The 17,506-nt window shown below is 37.1% G+C and overlaps 1 protein-coding gene across 2 annotated transcripts in view; it reads right to left on the reverse strand.

Moving 5' to 3' along the window:
* JAZF1 (JAZF zinc finger 1) overlaps positions 1-17,506 on the reverse strand; it is a 279,200-nt gene that overhangs the window by 47,344 nt on the left and 214,350 nt on the right. The window lies entirely within an intron of this gene.

A 17,506-nucleotide genomic window follows, 5' to 3' on the forward strand; every position in this document is an offset into this window, starting at 1 on the left:
TGGGGTAGCAGTACAGATCAATGAGGCGGTGGAAGCTGTAAAGAAATAAGATATGATAGAATGAACAAACCAGAAAGAGTCAAAAGCACTTTGGGGAAGGATTATAAAAGAGGTTTTGTTAGGTTTAGGAATTGACTCCCAGGGTCAGACTCAGATATGGCCAGAGCTCTCATTAATATTATTAGAGACAAACACTATCGGATATTATGTCATAATGGGAGACCGACTTCCCAAATGTAGACTGGAGAATAAATGCTACTAATACTGGCAGTGCCCAATTATTCTTGGATGGGATAGATGGCCATTTTCTTCACCAAATCATCACTGAGCCCACAAGAGGAGATGCAATTTTAGACTTGGTTCTGGTAAGCAGTGAGGACATAATAGAAGAGCTGGTTGTAGGAAATAATCTTGGCTTAAATAAATCTAATCTTGGCTTAAATAAATCACAAATCGATTCGGTTTAAATTAAATGGAAGGATAATCAAAACTGGGTCATCAGCTGTGCTATTTGATGTCAAAATGGCAGATTTTAGGAAATTAAGAAAATTAGTTAAAGGCTTCAACCAGACTGAAGACCTCAAAGACTTAAATGTGAAGGAGGCTTGGAATTTCTTTAAACCAACTATACAAAAACTGTCTGATGTTTACATCTCAAGCCAGGGGAAGAAAACTTGTAGGGAACAGTTGGATGAATAACCACTTCAAAAAGGTTATTAGAAGTAAACAGAGTGCCTAGAGGGAATGGAAAAGAGGATTGATCAGGAAGAAAAGTACATCTTGTACGTTAGAAAATGTAGAAATTAAGTGAGAATTGCTAAAAATCAAGCTGAATCAACTCTTGCCAAGGAAGTTACAAAAATAAGAGATTTTCTTAGTTTTGTAAATAAAAAGACAATAAGGACGGACAACACTGGTCCTCTATCTTTACTCTCCTTCCCATCCACATTGCATAATCTAGGCATGGCCCCAAAACCGAATACATATTTTGCCTCGGTTTTCAGTAAAGATGATAACATGGAACATGGGCATGAAGGTATGATGGCTGATGGAAATGGAGGTTATCACATCTGACATGGAAGAAAACCTTACAGAGCTTAATGCATTCAAATCAAGGGGATTGGGTCATATTAATCTCACAATAATTACATTACTATTTGTCACAGATGATTAAGTATCCCTTAAAGTTGCATGCATATCCAGGGTTTTCGTACTCAGGCTAGAGGCACTGCACTGCAGAGGATATTTTCTTAACTGTGTCCCAAGATCAGAAGAGAAAGCAATTTGAGGAGGAAAAGAGTGGAGCAAAATTTTGTTTTAAAGTAAAAGTTCAGAAGGCGAACTTCAAACAAAACAGGGTTATAATTACAGTGTGTTTAAATTTCTACTTTTAAACCTGAAATGTTCATGGGTATACATTTATTCAATGGCACTTAAATAATGCAGTGTATATATAAAATTAAAACTGCAATTTCTTAAATAGGTGTTTCCCAGCTCTTGAAAGCTGAGTCCCACTTCTAGAAAACAAAACCAATCACAATACCCTGTGTCATCCCTACTGTGTCCTACTAAAGACCTGCACAGTTTAGGGCTTGTCTACACAAGAAGTTATCAGGAAGTTACACCAGCATAAGGAAAGGCATGAATTTATATTGCAGTGTTTTTGTTTTTTTTTAAACTGGTGTAACCCTTCATGTGGCTGCTCTTATTTTTTTTAATTAATTCACTCTGGAAGTGAGATAATAGTCAAGCACAAGTTATTCAGCTCCATTTAAGGTTAACTGGGTGATATTTAAGGGCTTGTAATATACAGAAGGTCAGATTAGACGATCTCCTGTCCTCATCTGGCCTTAAACTCTAGGCAGGGTCGGCTCTAGGCATCAGCGTTCCAAGCATGTGCTTGTGGCGGCACTTCTCAAGGGGGGGTGGCAGCACTCCGTTTTTTGCTTCAGCGATGGCACTCCAGCTTTTTTTTTTTTTTTTTTTTTTTTGGCTTGGGGTAGCAAAAAACCTGGAGCCGGCCCTGACTCTAAGAATCTATGAGTCCACGTGGAGAGTTATGTCAGTATAACTACTGCAGCGTGGACTGAAAAGTCTGTGCATCCTGTTGTACATACTGTCCTCTCGGGGATGCACTCCGCAGTTTGAGCAACATTGCATTATAGTATAACATGCAATAAAATCATTTTAAAAATGGGAGTATAATACCATCCTATATGGCTTAGCAGCTGGTGGTTTGGCTTTATCATAGTTTTGAAGGAGTGAAACCAGGTTTTAGCTGTATCATAAGATGTACTGGTTTTAGATTTTAAGGTCCTTAGGGCAGAGACTGTGTTTATTTGTGCCTTGAACAGCAGAGATATCATCAGAGAGAGCTCAAATAATAAATACTAGTAATACGGTACAAAGCAGTTTTGTGTTGCACTTGCATTACAACTCTCTTTATCACTTAGAAAAACACATTTCAAACTCCAGAGAGGGAGTGTACTCTCAGGGAAATGTCAAGAGTTACTGGCACTCTCTTTTATTGGAGTAAGTACAAATAAAATGGGCCTTCTTTCAAAAGTCACACTCTTTTCATCAGCCTACAACAAGAGTGAGGGAGACTCAAGATACGGTGGTAGAAAGCTAGTTCAGAACTCATCAAGTTCAGAGATAAAGCAATTACGATGGTCAATTATCTGCCCATTTTATCTTGTTTTCTGGATGCTCCAATATGAGAGATAAACAAACCAATAAGAACACATTGTCTACTGGACTGAAATACTCATACCTTTGGCTATGCATCTACCTTAAAATATGCACGTTTTTCTTTTTGGACCTGTTAAACATGACTATGTCGGGCCTGAGTGCGTATCAATTTTGAGTGTGTGAACTGACACAACCCTTACTCATAACTAACTCCTGTCAATTGTTCTCTTTATAGATGAATGAGAGTTTGAGTACAATACAAAATCTCAGAGCGCTTTATACATATGAACGTATTAAAAAACAAATTAGATGATAGCACAATGGCACAGGACACTGCAGAAAAAAAATAGGGATATATGTAAAGGGCCCAATTCTGCAAACACAAACAGGAATAATGATTATCATCATTAACCATTGGTTTGAACTTCCCATGGTAGTAAGCAATGCATGTGATGGCATTTGCAATACAATGCCATAAGACTGTCTGGTTCCTTCCCTATTTCTCCAACACACATTTTATATGAATATGACTACACTATATTCTTTAATGCTTTGGGGAATTCTAACTGTCGTAGCAGTTTGCAGCTTACAGGCTGCTTCAGCTGAAACTGTGCAGAGGCTGCTGGAAGATAGTCTGAAGCTGCTATAGCTCATGGAGAAGTTTTTATAGAAAAGCCGGCATTTTGGGGTAGAGGGAAAGAGGCGAAAAAATAAACTTTTAGTAACCAGAGCCCAGTATAGAAGACTCCAACTTGGCTCTGTGGAAAAAAAAAAAAGAACCAGCTCTCTTTCTGAAAGGCTAGTGTACTTTGACACATCCTCAAACACTGTGGCATGAAATTGTAAGTACCTTTAGAATCATAAAGATGTAGCCTGTCTATCCATAGTATGGAGACATTAATAAGTGGATTTTTCCCATGATACCTAATGTCAATTTGTACTATGAAGACATTAATAAACAGGTCTTTGACATGACAGCTTATCCACCCTTGGAACAGAAACAATGTATCATGTCAAGCAGTGGTATGGACTTTTTACAATGTTAACATTTAAAAATTGGATATCTATGGTAACAGTTTAAGATTTTTGGGTTTTTGTGTGTTTTTTTTTATTTTCCTCCCTTTCCTCTTCTCTTTCCCGCCCCCCGACAAGCCTCTTTCCCCAAGGGTTCATATATTAACAGCACACAAATAAAAATATGAATTTTAGTAAAGAAAAATATAGGATTAAAGGATCTTAATAAAATGAACATACACACATTTGCTTTTCTCTAACTAGGAAGTGTCAAATTCACTCACATTTAGAATTTGTAGTAAAATATATGAGAGTATTTGCTCTTGGGTTAAAAGCTTTATTCCTTGAGCAAATTTTACAGCAACATTATAAATCCTTGAAAAGCTTGGATTATAACCTAATGTATAATATGTTAAGTGCAGCAGTATGAACACGGCCATATAATAAACTCAGCCACAAATAACAATGTTAAAATAATGTTAAGGGATAATCAGTCTGGTTTAAATCCATGAAAACATGGAAAATGAAAGTTAACGCTGAAACTTCTGGCTGGAGCTGTCCCATTACTCGCTCTCATTATGCCAAGGTGTTGCAGCATGCACAGTATCTTCTGAAAAATTATGTATTGTTCAAACCATGAAACTCTGGGGCAAACTAAGGATGGAGTCAGTCTGGAATAACAGCCTTACATTTGAAATCCTTTATTTGCTTGGTATAATTAAACACATCATTCTTTAGCATAACATTGTGTTTCAATATTTAATAGAAATTGTAATATTTTAACATCGAAAATAGATTAGTTAGTCCTTTGAGATTTTATTTGAACTATGATACTGGATTCCAAATGTTATATTTGTGCTGAGTTATTACGGCATTCTTTAAAATATGCAATAAAATTATGAAAAATTAGGGTTTAGAATGGAATTAACAACCTAAGCCTTGTTTATCTTTAATTACATGATCTCATACTACTTTTCTCTCCACAGGACCCCTGCCTCATTCAGTTCAGACAGTAAGGATGGCTCTCTGGGAATGAATCAGGGTTGAATACTAAATGAGGTTGTTGTCTGGATGATCCCTATCTCATTTCTTGCGTAAATTGGAAGGTGTACAATGAATGAGGCAGGAAGAAAAAGGATAGTCTCATGGTTATGGACATTCATTGATACCCTGGAGAACTGGATTCTATCCCCGTTTCGGCCAAAGTCCTAAGTCAAAATTTTCACAGGTGGCTACTAAATGTGTGTTCCTTATTTTCTGGGTGCCCAACCTGAGACATCTGGGGACAGATTTACAAATATGCTGAGCATTTGCAACTGAAGTTGATTGGAACTGAACTTTGAACTCCTACAAAAATGTAGGCATGCTTAAAAAAAATCAGTGTCAAGTTCAGCACCCAAAATTAGTGGATACTTTTGACAATTTTGGCCTTAATCTCTCTGTGCCCCAATTCCCCATTTGTAAAATGGGGCTCGGTCGGCAATCTCTCAGACTTCGAGGATGATTGTCTTTCACAATATGATAGTCATTTATTACTGGTGGGCCCGCAGATGGCTAATGAGGCAAATCCAGGATTCACAGATCCTGTCATTGTTGGGGCAGATATTGCCTTGATTTAAAAAAAAACAAACCCAACCGAACAAACACTGAATCCCACCTCCCGCAATTCCATCATGTGTGGGGCCCTGTGTAAATCACGATTTTCTGGGAATTGTAAAAATGCCCCAAACCACAATCTTCAAAATATTTTTTTTAAAAAGGAAAACGATTACAACAAAGTGTTCAATACAAAACATTACATTAGCTAGTCAGTTTTAAGGACAGAGTGAATTTTACAAATAACCTTAGCGAATTTTGACTAACATAACTTGTAAAATTCATGTACAAATTGAGATTTATCAAATGCTTATAATTTGGTCAACGTTGTGTGTTTTTTTTTTTTGTATAGGAACAGCAAAAGAGGAATTGCTGACACAAAGGGGACTGCCTGCCAAATTTCAAGTCCCTGTTCCAAAGCATGAACCAAATGGTTGTAAGAAGTTTTTTAATATGGTCAAAACAATGGATTTTCCCCTAATCTCATTCTTACAAACAGATGAACTATTTTTACTGAAACTTTCCCAAGAAATTTAGCCTGAGGCAGACACAGCATGGAAAATTTCAGCTCCAGTGGTTGAAGTTTGGGAAAGTTATAAGCAACTGAAAACACGGTCTTAATAGCAGGCTGCACTTCCAGCTACACCTATAACACAACAGCATAGCAAGTGCTGCCACCAGCTGCATATAAAGTTGCACAAAAATGTGATCCAGAGTTGTGTTTAAATTAAAAATAAAAATCTCCTTAATCACATTCTCAAGTTATTAAAAACATTAAAAATCAAGAACCAATGATGGTAAAGAGGGATATAACTCCATGTTACCTAAACAAGCTGTGACTTACCAGCTCCTGCTCCAATTTCATGCCCCAGGGTGATGCTCACTGTGATGTTACATCTACTGTACCATAGCACTCTCCCTCGAGGTAGCTCTTAAGAGAGCTAAATGTGCTCTGGAGCTGAATGTCCATACATAGCCAGAGCCCTGGTAAGATGGTTATAAAAATGGAGTTCCAAAGAAGTACCTGGTAGCCAAACCCACCCCACTTTAGACTTTGAGACTAGTTTATTTGAGATGCTGTATATCTGGGGTAGGCAACCTATGGCACGCGTGCCGAAGGCGGCACACAAGCTGATTTTCAATGGCACACTCACTACCCGAGTCCTGGACACTGGTCCAGGGTACTCTGCATTTTAATTTAATTTTAGATGAAGCTTCTTAAACACTTTTAAAACCTTATTTACTTTACATACAACAAATAGTTTAGTTATATATTATAGACTTATAGAAAGAGACCTTCTTAAAACATTAAAACATATAACTGGCATGCGAAACCTTAAATTAGAGTGAATAAATGAAGACTTGGCACACCACTTTTGAAAGGTTGCCGATCCCTGCTGGATATAATGTCATCCAGCCTCTCTCTCTCAGCATGTGTGTGTCAATTATTAGCCATTTGTGTTTGGTAGGTACACATTAGACAGACAACTCTTTTTTAGATAACCTAAATACAATTTTTCCATAGGATAAATCTTCTAGACATAGTCAGTCCTGTCAGTAATGGAAGTCTGGCTTCAGTAACAGCAGATCCAGACTTTGGGACACCAAGACCTACAGATCTGATATAGCTCTGCACTTCTTCCTAGTTCTCCAACTTTGCTCACTTCAGTTCACTTTGCAACATAAAAGGCCAGTCCAGCTTGGGGCACATGTGTCTCCACATCCACAGACTCTTCCAGGTAAAAGGGCAAAGTCTATGACAACCATCTTATAGCCATCTACTGCAAGCCTTCTCCCTCTCTCATGCTCTAAATCTACTCTCTGGCATAGATATAGGAGATACTGTAATCTCACCCCTACCCTAGTACATCTATCACCTCTTGCTACAAGTCAGTAGGGCTTTTTTTACTCCTCAGTCTTAGAGGTAGACTGTCTGTACTGGTACACCCCAGAAACTCAAGGATCTAGTGTACTTCCAGACCAGCCTAGCAGAGAATGCTGTCCAGTTGCAGATTTTAACACACAGCTGCCCTTGAAGAACACTACCATCATCCAGTGGTGTTGGAACAATTTTTATAGTGGTGGTGCTGAAAGCCACTGAATAAAACTATAAACCCTGTATAGGATGGAAACCACTTCAAGCTGCACCCTTAGAGCCCCTAGTTCCAGCATCCCTGCAGTCATCTGACATCCTTGACACTTTGACTAGTATCTTATTGTCCTGCATCTCCCCTACAGATCACTGATAAACATCATCAAATGAACAAGGGCAGAATGTGATAGCACAAAATTCACTCTAAATCTGACCAAAGAGAACAGAAGAAGTTCATGAGAGCCTACAATGAAGCAGTGAAGGAGGGTCCATAAGGCTAAACAGTGACTTAGCTAATAAACCTAGACTGCCTATACCAGCCTAAGACTGAAGCTTTCTTATTGTTTTTAAATGTGACAGGTCCTGCATGGTATTCCAAACCCTATAATTTTGTCCCATTAGAACACAACTCTTCTAAAGTGATGACATATGCCAGTATGAAAGCCAACCTTTACAATACCACTTCTGCTTTTTCTTGCTGCTGCCATGGCAAATAAACCTTAGACAAAGATGGACAAAAAAGTGAGGGCAAAGCAGACACACTTGGTACTTTGCTCTCATAAGTATGGGAAATGGCATGAGAACTAATGAGTGACTTCCATGTGCAGTTACTGTGTGGACCACTCATCAAATAAGTCTGGCCACCTCTGATCTAAAGATAATAATATGCAGTCAGAAACTTACACATCTGCTATGAAACACCATGTTTGTTTTTCCTCTTTTCAGCAGTGACTAAATCAATCTTTAAGTTGAAGAACTATTGGGTTCATCAGAAATCTGAATAAATATAATCTGTGGGAACTAAGTAGTGCACTGTTGTGCTCTGGGAATGATAAAAGCATTTTCTAAATAAGCAGAGCAAAATTAGACTAATGGAAAAAATTTGCTTAGTAAAGCTTTAGCATAGAATACTGTACTTTGTACTGTGTGGAGAAAAAAATATATATCAGCAACTAACACTGAATCTGAAGTTTCCTGTCATTAAGCATTAACTCAAACTCTTGGCTATCTTCAAGCCCTCTCATGACTATCATTTGTAGAGTGTGGGTGATTTTGCACCTTTGTAAAACCCTGTACTTCCTTCACAAACACTTTGAACCATTTTTACAGGTTTTCATTAAAATTCTAATGAAACATAGTAAATCCAAACACAGCAGTTGTGAAAACATGTCCGGATTTAGACACTTGTGTCCCTAACCACAAGGGTTTTATTTGGCATCTCACACATCATTTAGGTATGGGATATTTACATGGCATTCATATATATCCTACTCATGCAAATTCTCCTGAGTGAGAGTGTGAGAGAGAAATCAAAAATATTTAAAGGGCTAACAGAAACAGGAGGAGTCATCCTATAATGTGCATTCCCAAATCCAGACCACATTCCACAAATACTCTCTATTTAGGCTTTACTCTCTCACTACATCAAATAAACCACTAAGACTCACTTTTGCAGCCACACTGCATGCAAGTCTCACACTGATAGTCTAACAGTTAAAAACCTATGCATGAACCTGGGTTTTCTCTGTGAGAAAATAATGGAATTTATTTTGGCTGGGTTTGTGATTCTATGCAAACTTTTCACAAAACCCTAGATACAACTTTATTTTCCTCTAAATCAGGAATGGATGCAATTTCAAAATACTAAAACACTGTTTTTTTTTATAAATCAATCAAAATACGATGGCAGCTATTAGGAGTCTTTGTTAATTCACTATAGAAGTGTTTTGCTTACAAAGAGATAGGCTAAACATGCAGTATTAAGACTATGCATTAAGACTTTCATTTTGCATTGGCTTAGTAGTGACTTTCCTATATTCACTTTTATCACAGCCTGAGAATAAATGAAAAATGCATACTGTACTTTTGTTTGTTCATAACATTCTTTGCACATTACATATGTGAACTTTCTTAATCCTGAAATTAGGGGTAGGGAGAGTTGCCATCCCTGCTGAGGTCAATGCATCTATGGTGTTTGAAACATTCTGCATTTTTGCTGCATAATATCAAAGTGGATATTTTCAACACAAAGTTATTTAGAAAGCACTGTTTTCCTTTATTTTATAAATAAAGATTTTATAAATAAAATCTATTTGGATACACCCAGAGTAGTACATGCATGGAAGTCATACCATAGGAGCTTTATGGATGATAGGCTAAAAGCGATAAATCAATCTGAAACCAGCCCATATAAAGGAGTTTAATTGTTTAACCTTACTCAGATTAATTTATTGAAATAATCATCTGCATTCTAAACAATAAATGATTGGTTGTATTTGTAATAGTGACAAATCGAAGAGGATTATGGAAAGAGCAGCAAGCTCAACCTTTAACCTTACTTTTGTTGATTCAAAGATGTCATTAAATAAAAGACTACCACCTGATAAAATTTTACCTATAAAACTCCTTGAAGGAGGCTTTACAGCAACATTTTTAGTTGGGTGGAATATTTTATTATTCATCCTTTTTTATTATTGATTATAACGGAATCAAACAAAGCCTAGCCTAATCTACAGGATATGGAGTGCTGAATAGCTACTATTTTGACAATGTGCATTTCAAATGGATATATTAGAGCTTACTTGGGGTGCACAAATAAGTAGGGTTGCCAAGCATCTGGTTTTGAAGGGAATGCCCAGTCGAAAAGGGACCCTGGCAGCTCCAATCAACACTGCTGACCGGGCTGTTAAAAGTCCGATCAGCAGTGCAGGGGGGCAAAAGCAAGCTCCCTGACTGCCATGGTCTGCACAGCTCCCGGAAGTGGCGGTATGCGTCCCATCTGGCTCCTAGGTGCAGGGGTGGCTAGGTGAGTTCCATGCGCTGCCCCCACTAGAAGCACTAGAACTGTGACCAATGGACGCTAAGGGGGAGGCGCTTGCGGACGTGGCAGCATGTGGATCTGCCTGGTCGTGCCTCTGCCTAGGAGCCGGAGGAGGGACATGCTGCCACTTCCAGGAGCCATCTGAGGTATGCTCTACCTGGACCCTATACCCTGAATCCCCTACTGCCCTCTGAACCCCTTGGTCTCATCCTGGAGCACCCTCCTGCACCCCAAACCCCTCATCTCTGGCCCCACTCCATAGCCTGCACCCTCAGCCAGAGCCCTCAACCCCTTCCGCATAACACTGTCCCAGCTCAGTGAAAATGAGAAGATGAGCGAGGGTGGGGGAGAGCAAGAGACGGAGGGGGGGATGGAGTGAGTAGGGGGCAGGGCCTATGGGCAGATCAGAGGGCAGGGCAAGGGTGTTTGGTTTTCTGAAATCAGAAAGTTGGCAACGCTAAAAATAAGTACTGTAGCTTTAGGAAGTTATAGGCATGCATGTGAAAAATAGACTAATATTCGATCACTAACTCTGCAAAGGGTAGTCTTGAACACAGCACCCAATCTCACTCTCACTGAGGTCAAAGGGTACAGTATTGGACCCCTGGGAAACTGATTCAGCATGAATAAGGTTCAGTGAGTTTGCTGCAGATAGTTTTAGACTTCGGACAGTCCCACAACACACAGCAGAATGACCACAAAGTAAGTGTTTGCATACTATCTTCTTCCAACTTCCAAACAGGAAATTAATACAGAGGTTTGGTATGACAGCATATTTAAACAAATGAAAGTGGATTCATTTGAATGTGCCAGTCCAAACATACACACCTGCAGTTACTTAAACTGAATGAAAAACTATCAAGTAAAATAACCTTAGGTGAAAATATCATTCAAATACATGCACCTGTATATATCTAAATGCCCAGTCATTCTAATAACTGCAGGTATGTCTATTTGGACATTTATATGTTAAAATATTCACACCTATATCAATTGCATGTGTAATATTTTAACATGCTTATTTAAAAATACATACATTGGGGAGGATCTTTCCCTTAGAGCATTGCTGGTCAATGCAAGCCCCAATATTAAAAAAATGGGATGTACGTGACTATCTCCTTACCATGATTCCAAGCATTACAAATAGGCTTGGAAGGATTAGATTTTATCATCAGTAACTGACAGAAACGTTGATTCTGCCATACACACACAAAACAATAAAAAATACTTCTTCTAATTACAAAATTACAGAGAGGCAAAGAAAAGAATTTTCTGCTTGAACACTCAGAGTTTGATCTAAGGATATTTACTTTGTATATTTTGAGATGCGATGTTGACAGTTAGTATTTTAATGGTTACAAATATTTAGCTTTTGGAATGTCAATGGTCATTAAATAATTACTGTCTGACTCCCCCACATAATTACCAGCAATTGTTAAAATTAAAAATAAATAAAAATAGGGGACAAAAGACTTAAAAATAAACATCAATATTATCTGTCAAAATCATAACAAAATAAACACCAAATTCTGCCACACCAAATTACAAAGTATTTCTCTTGCACTGGTTCTCAAAGGGAAAGTGTGATTACAATAGTAAAGTCATGGATTGGAAGATTAATTACAAAAGGTAAATATGAAATTTTCTCAATAAAATTTCTTCTTCAATATTACTGAGAGATTCATAATTGTTCCAATACAAGCCAAAAATTCAATGTGCATAAAGACATATTTGGATTCATTTATATCTATCTATCTCATACATGCTGAATATAATCCCTTCTCTGCCTTATCATTTTTTCCATTTAATGTTTCTAATTTATGATGACTTTTTTCCTCCTATTTGTTCTGTTTTATACTGAAAATATTTCACTTATTTACATTCTTCTTTGGTGAACAAGGTAAAATTATCTTTTATTGTTACTCAAAACTTCTTATCCATAATTATTTAGATGTGACTGCCCTTTAAAAAAAGTATAATATCTTCCTGACTCTGTCATTTTTAGATTTTTAAACCACATGGTATTTTATTTCATTGATTTGTATAGCCCATGTAGCTAAAACAAACTCAGGTTTACTGAAAGTGAATTTTTAAAAACATGGGTCAGAAAAGTCATGCAAGTATTTAACTCAGATTAAAAACATTAATATAAATGGAAAAATCTTAATTAGTCCTATTCAGGAGCATTTTCATAACAATTATAATGGTCTAGAGTAGTCAAATATAATTATTTAAAATAAACAGAATTAGAGTTCATAAAATGGCTTAAAATTATATTTCCAAAATCATTACAAAATTGTGTGTCATTTCTAACCAAACAAAAAACAATAACTTTCTGTTCTGAGAATGTGGATGGGGTTACAAACTTCTAAACAGGAGCTAGTGCTTAGAGTATCTATTTTCAGGTGGAGACATCATGCCAGTGGAATGGTAGACAGTAGTTCAACAACTGCTTGTAGTGGGTGAAGACAAAGAAATGCCTCACTAGTTTCATGCAACTTTTAATTATGTGCTATGATATTCTTCTGTATTTTCTCCTACCCTTCCTCTGAAATAGCTATCACCACTACCCTCTTCCAAAGATGAAACATCCTCTTGTAGCCAACTACTGGGCACCATTTATTGGTAACAGTTCTTCTATAAGTGGAGTGCAATTTCCAAAGCTAATACTCCTCATTAAGAAAAGTCACCACCAGTCACCTTTTTAAAACCTGAATCCTGCTCTCTTAAGCACCTCTGATGATTGAGACTGCCTCAATATCCCATAGGAAGAGAGGCAGTCACTAAGGTAACCTGAATCTAAACCACATAGGTCTTGTAGGATTAAAATCAACATTATAAACTTCACCCAGAAATAATCTGGTAAGAAACATAGATCACAGAAGTAACATGTTTTCTACATGAAACATTATTTAATAAGCAAAGTGGGATGCCTCATTCTGTCTTCGCTGCAATTTCAGGATAGTCTAAGGTGTAGCCCTTACGCAGATGGCACCACAATAATCCACTCTTGAGGTGATAAAGGGTTGGATAGCCATGCGTGAATAAGCGGAGGGGTCAATCTGGGCCTTTTTAAAAGAATTTATACATTGGGCAATATGATTGGAACAGTAACTAGTATTATGTACAATTCAAATAAGTAGACTCCATTAATAAGATATTTGTCATTAAGTTCAACAATCTGAATTACAAACTATTGAAAAAAGCTTGCAGATCTGAGATAATCCCTTTAAAGCAAATCCTATTAAAGCACTAACTATCTGCTGCTTCTCCTTTAGCCGTTAATAATCAAGCTAGTAATTAATTCCTGGCAACAACCAATTTTGTATGGTTTGTGGCATAAATTATAAAGCAAAAAGGGAACGGTCTATATTCTGGTTGCCGCAAAACAGTTACAGACTTTTCTAGAATAAAACCAATTTTCAAAATGCTGCACTAAAACTGCTGTAATAAGCCACTGAATACAGCCTAATGTTGCAATCATCATCCCAGAATTCATCCTCCGTGCCGTTAGCAACGGGCACAGTAGAGCATTCAGCAGCCTTGGCTTTGCTCTGGGCCATTAACTAATATTGCCCACTGCTAACAACACATACTTTATGGGTTATTGCTTAATTAATCATAGGACATAACTGTAATGGACACATCTATTTCATTTCACATCCTTGTTATTACACAATAATATTGCATTATTATACAGCATAAAAAGTTAGGAAGGTTTTGCATGTGAAATATTAGTTTAAGTTTAAAACATCTGAGTCACAGCAATATTTTTTATAATTCACTTCACACATACACAAAATCATTTATTTTACTGCAGAAATATCTAATGAATTATGATGATCAGCTCACATAAAAGGGCAGTAATATTTTAATATTAACATTAAATTTTGGTTAATAAATCAGCTATTAAATGTAAATATTTTGTCAGTTTATTTAGTGTCTGGGCTATGCTGTGCTTTATGTATTCAAACTCACGATGGTGAAATAAACTAAAAGGTGAATGTACACTTGAAAGTGATACTATCTCTCGTATTAACATCCCATATCTCACCTTTGTAAATCATAATTCAGTATCATTATTTGTACAAATCATCAACTTGCTTTCACAGGGGGACATTCATCTATATACAAAGAACAAGAATAAGATCTATGTAGTACTTCAATCTTACTTGATTCCCTCAAAATAGTTGTTAAGTAGGACTTAGGTGGTGCATTGGCCTTGTTTTGACTCTCTGCAGAGGGGTGAATTTTATCCCAAAAGACCATTCGCTGAAGTTCTAAGAGGTTTGGCTCTAAATGTGCTTAATTCTAAAACTACTACTATTTTTTTCTTGCAAATTTCACCTCTTTCTTTTTCAAAGTGCTCATTATTGCAATTAAAAAAAAACTTTACTATTTTTGTAGGTCCTACGTATAAACAAACCCACACATGTGTGATATCCACTTTAATTGCTGGACCTGATTTGAATTAACTGATGCTTCAAAGATCTATTTTTTTCCTTTGATGGTAATTAAGAACTGGGGAGCGATAAGGTGAACTGTTACTGGAATTTTCAGTTTGTGTCAAGGTACTTCTGTGCTAATTCATACTGAGTTGTTTTGCAAATTCTTCGTCTTGACACACCTAGACAGGTCCACCAGGCAAGGAATTAAACAAAGTCATGGATACAAAGCATTGATTAATGGGTACAGAGGACGTGTAATATCACTCTGCAGTGCAAAGGCACAAATGAGCAAATCTTTGATATGATATACTATGTTAGCCCTGTGGTATAGCCACGTTCATCAGCAGATTTTTGATCAGTGCTTCATCAGATTGTCAAGTATTGTGCCAGTTCACCCCATGGAACTCTACAGGTATCAGTGCATACAGTAAATAATCCAGAATATGTAATTAAACAAAACTGGGGAAAAAAAACAGCTGCAGTGCATGCACAGCAGCTGTTAAAACACAAAGAAACACCAGTGCCATGCAAAGTACCTTGAAAAATTGATTTTTAAAATGTATTCTTTTTAAAAAGACATTTTGTCTGACAAAACACCCCTGAAATTTATTCAAAGAATGTTTTCTCCTCTCTATTTAAAAATCCTTGTTATTTATCCCAATATTAATAATATTCTGTTCAAAAGATGTTCTCTCAAACTAAGAGTTTCTATATTAAGGTTAAGATGGAAATACATTTTTGAAAACTGTTTTATACATCTGATTTTAGATGAATGGAAAAGTTGCAGCAACCTTAACGTTTAACAATGTGAAATGTCCGATCTTAATAACTCTAGTTTTCAGACAATGATTTGCTTGTTTGGACTGCAGTTACTCTCTAATACCCCAGCCTCACTGGACTCAATCAATCTCCAAATCTATAGGATTCTAGTGCAAGAAAGTCTTCAGCGACCAGTCACACATGTCAGTACAATGGCTGATGTGATACACTTCCAGTACAAAACAGGCAAATTAACGGTGTACGGGGAAGTGAAGGGAGTAAGGGGGGTGGGGGAAAGGTTAAATACTTACCTATTATATGTTTCCTTTTTTCAACTATTGTATTTTAAACAGAAAAAATAAAGAGATCACAGCTCTGTAATTAAATAGTGTGTACCTTTTGCACTATTCAAAGTTCCTTTCAAGGAACAAGTGACTAATACAGTTAAAAGTTGATTATGCAATAATTATATTAGCAGGTTAGACAAAAATAAATGCCCAAGAATATGGAATAATTCCAGATATCTCTTGGGAAGCATCATTCAGCTATGATGTATAAAACCAGGTCTGAAGGCACAATATTGCGCATGCGCACACACCCACACCCACCCCACACCAATTTCCTCTCAGTCATGCTCCTTCCTCCGGAATCACTGGAATACAGTAAATAGACTGATCTGGCAAAACAAAGTGAAACCCTGCTATGATGATGAGGAAAAGACTGACATCAGAATAAGTAAGAATGCATTGCCTCTCAGGCAGACAGCAGGAAGTTCCTTCAGCGCTGTTTGATCTGCTTCACTAGCATTATTGCACAAAGCAAGTTTTTCATTAGGTAAGAAAAAAACAAAGTAAGATGGAGCCTGCTAAATCAGATTACAAATATACCGTAACACGTAATGACTGAAAGGAAAATATATGGTGTAATAGAGAAAGGTCTAATACTTGTAAGTGGAAAAAAGTATAAATGACTATTTTAGTTAATTTCCTAATGTAAAACACAGCTGTAGTAATGTTGGCAAATATCACCTGCCTGTTTTAAGTTTGTTAAATGAAATCATGCTCTGTAATTGGGTCTTAATGTATAAAAGTATTTTTATTTACTTTTTATTACAATATCACTATTTTAACTTTCTGTTTGCTTGTGCAAAAGCTTTATAAATTACTTGAATTACTTAAATCTGAATACTATAATCCGTAGTTACAATGTACCAGTATGGGTTTCAACAATTAAATGCCTTTTTTGTGGACTCCTGCTGCTATGTGAACTAGCTGGAGGCTATTAAAATAATGAGTCCGGACTGAGTCATCTGATCTCATGCTTGGTGCAAAGCCTGAGGAAAAGGACTTTGCCCACAAATCCTAGTCTGTTTACCAGACTTAGACCAGACGGTTGGAAGCATTATTCGTGAATTCCCTTCCCCCTTCCACCACCTACTTTATTTTACTATGCAAAATATGGTATAACAGAGACCTCTACAGGTCATTACCAGCACCATAGCCCTCACCAAGATGAGCCTCAGTTTCAGCAGTAAGACCTAGAACAGAATGCCAAGGATTCTGGCTAGCCAACTACAAAAGCAGTTTCTCCTCCCTTGGTGTTCACACCTCAACTGTCATTAGAGGACCTCACCTTCCCTGACTGAACTAAACTCATTATCTCCAGACCGATTCTTGCCTACATATTTATACCTGCCTCTGGAAATTTCCATTACATGCATCTGACGAAGTGAGTATTCACCCACGAAAGCTTATGCTTCAATACATCTGTTAGTCTTAAAAGTGCTACAGGACTCTCTGTTGCTTTTTACAGATCCAGACTAACATGGCTACCCCTTTGGTATTGCTAAATGCCATCTTAGTGACAACTGGACAGATTTTTCATATAAGCAGCTCACAAGACTAACACGTCAAGTATCAGAGTGGAACCATTTTGCAGTAAAGAGAAGTGAGCTAGGGAATACTAGCTCCCTAGTCATTGTAACTGTTTTTTTTTAATGCCTCACTCTACACCCTGTAATATACAGCATCCAGATACTACAGCAATGGGAACCATACATATACCTTTAAATAGAAAAAAGGCCAT

Source organism: Gopherus flavomarginatus, chromosome 2, assembly GCF_025201925.1.
Source record: "Gopherus flavomarginatus isolate rGopFla2 chromosome 2, rGopFla2.mat.asm, whole genome shotgun sequence".
Lineage (NCBI taxonomy): Eukaryota > Metazoa > Chordata > Testudines > Testudinidae > Gopherus > Gopherus flavomarginatus.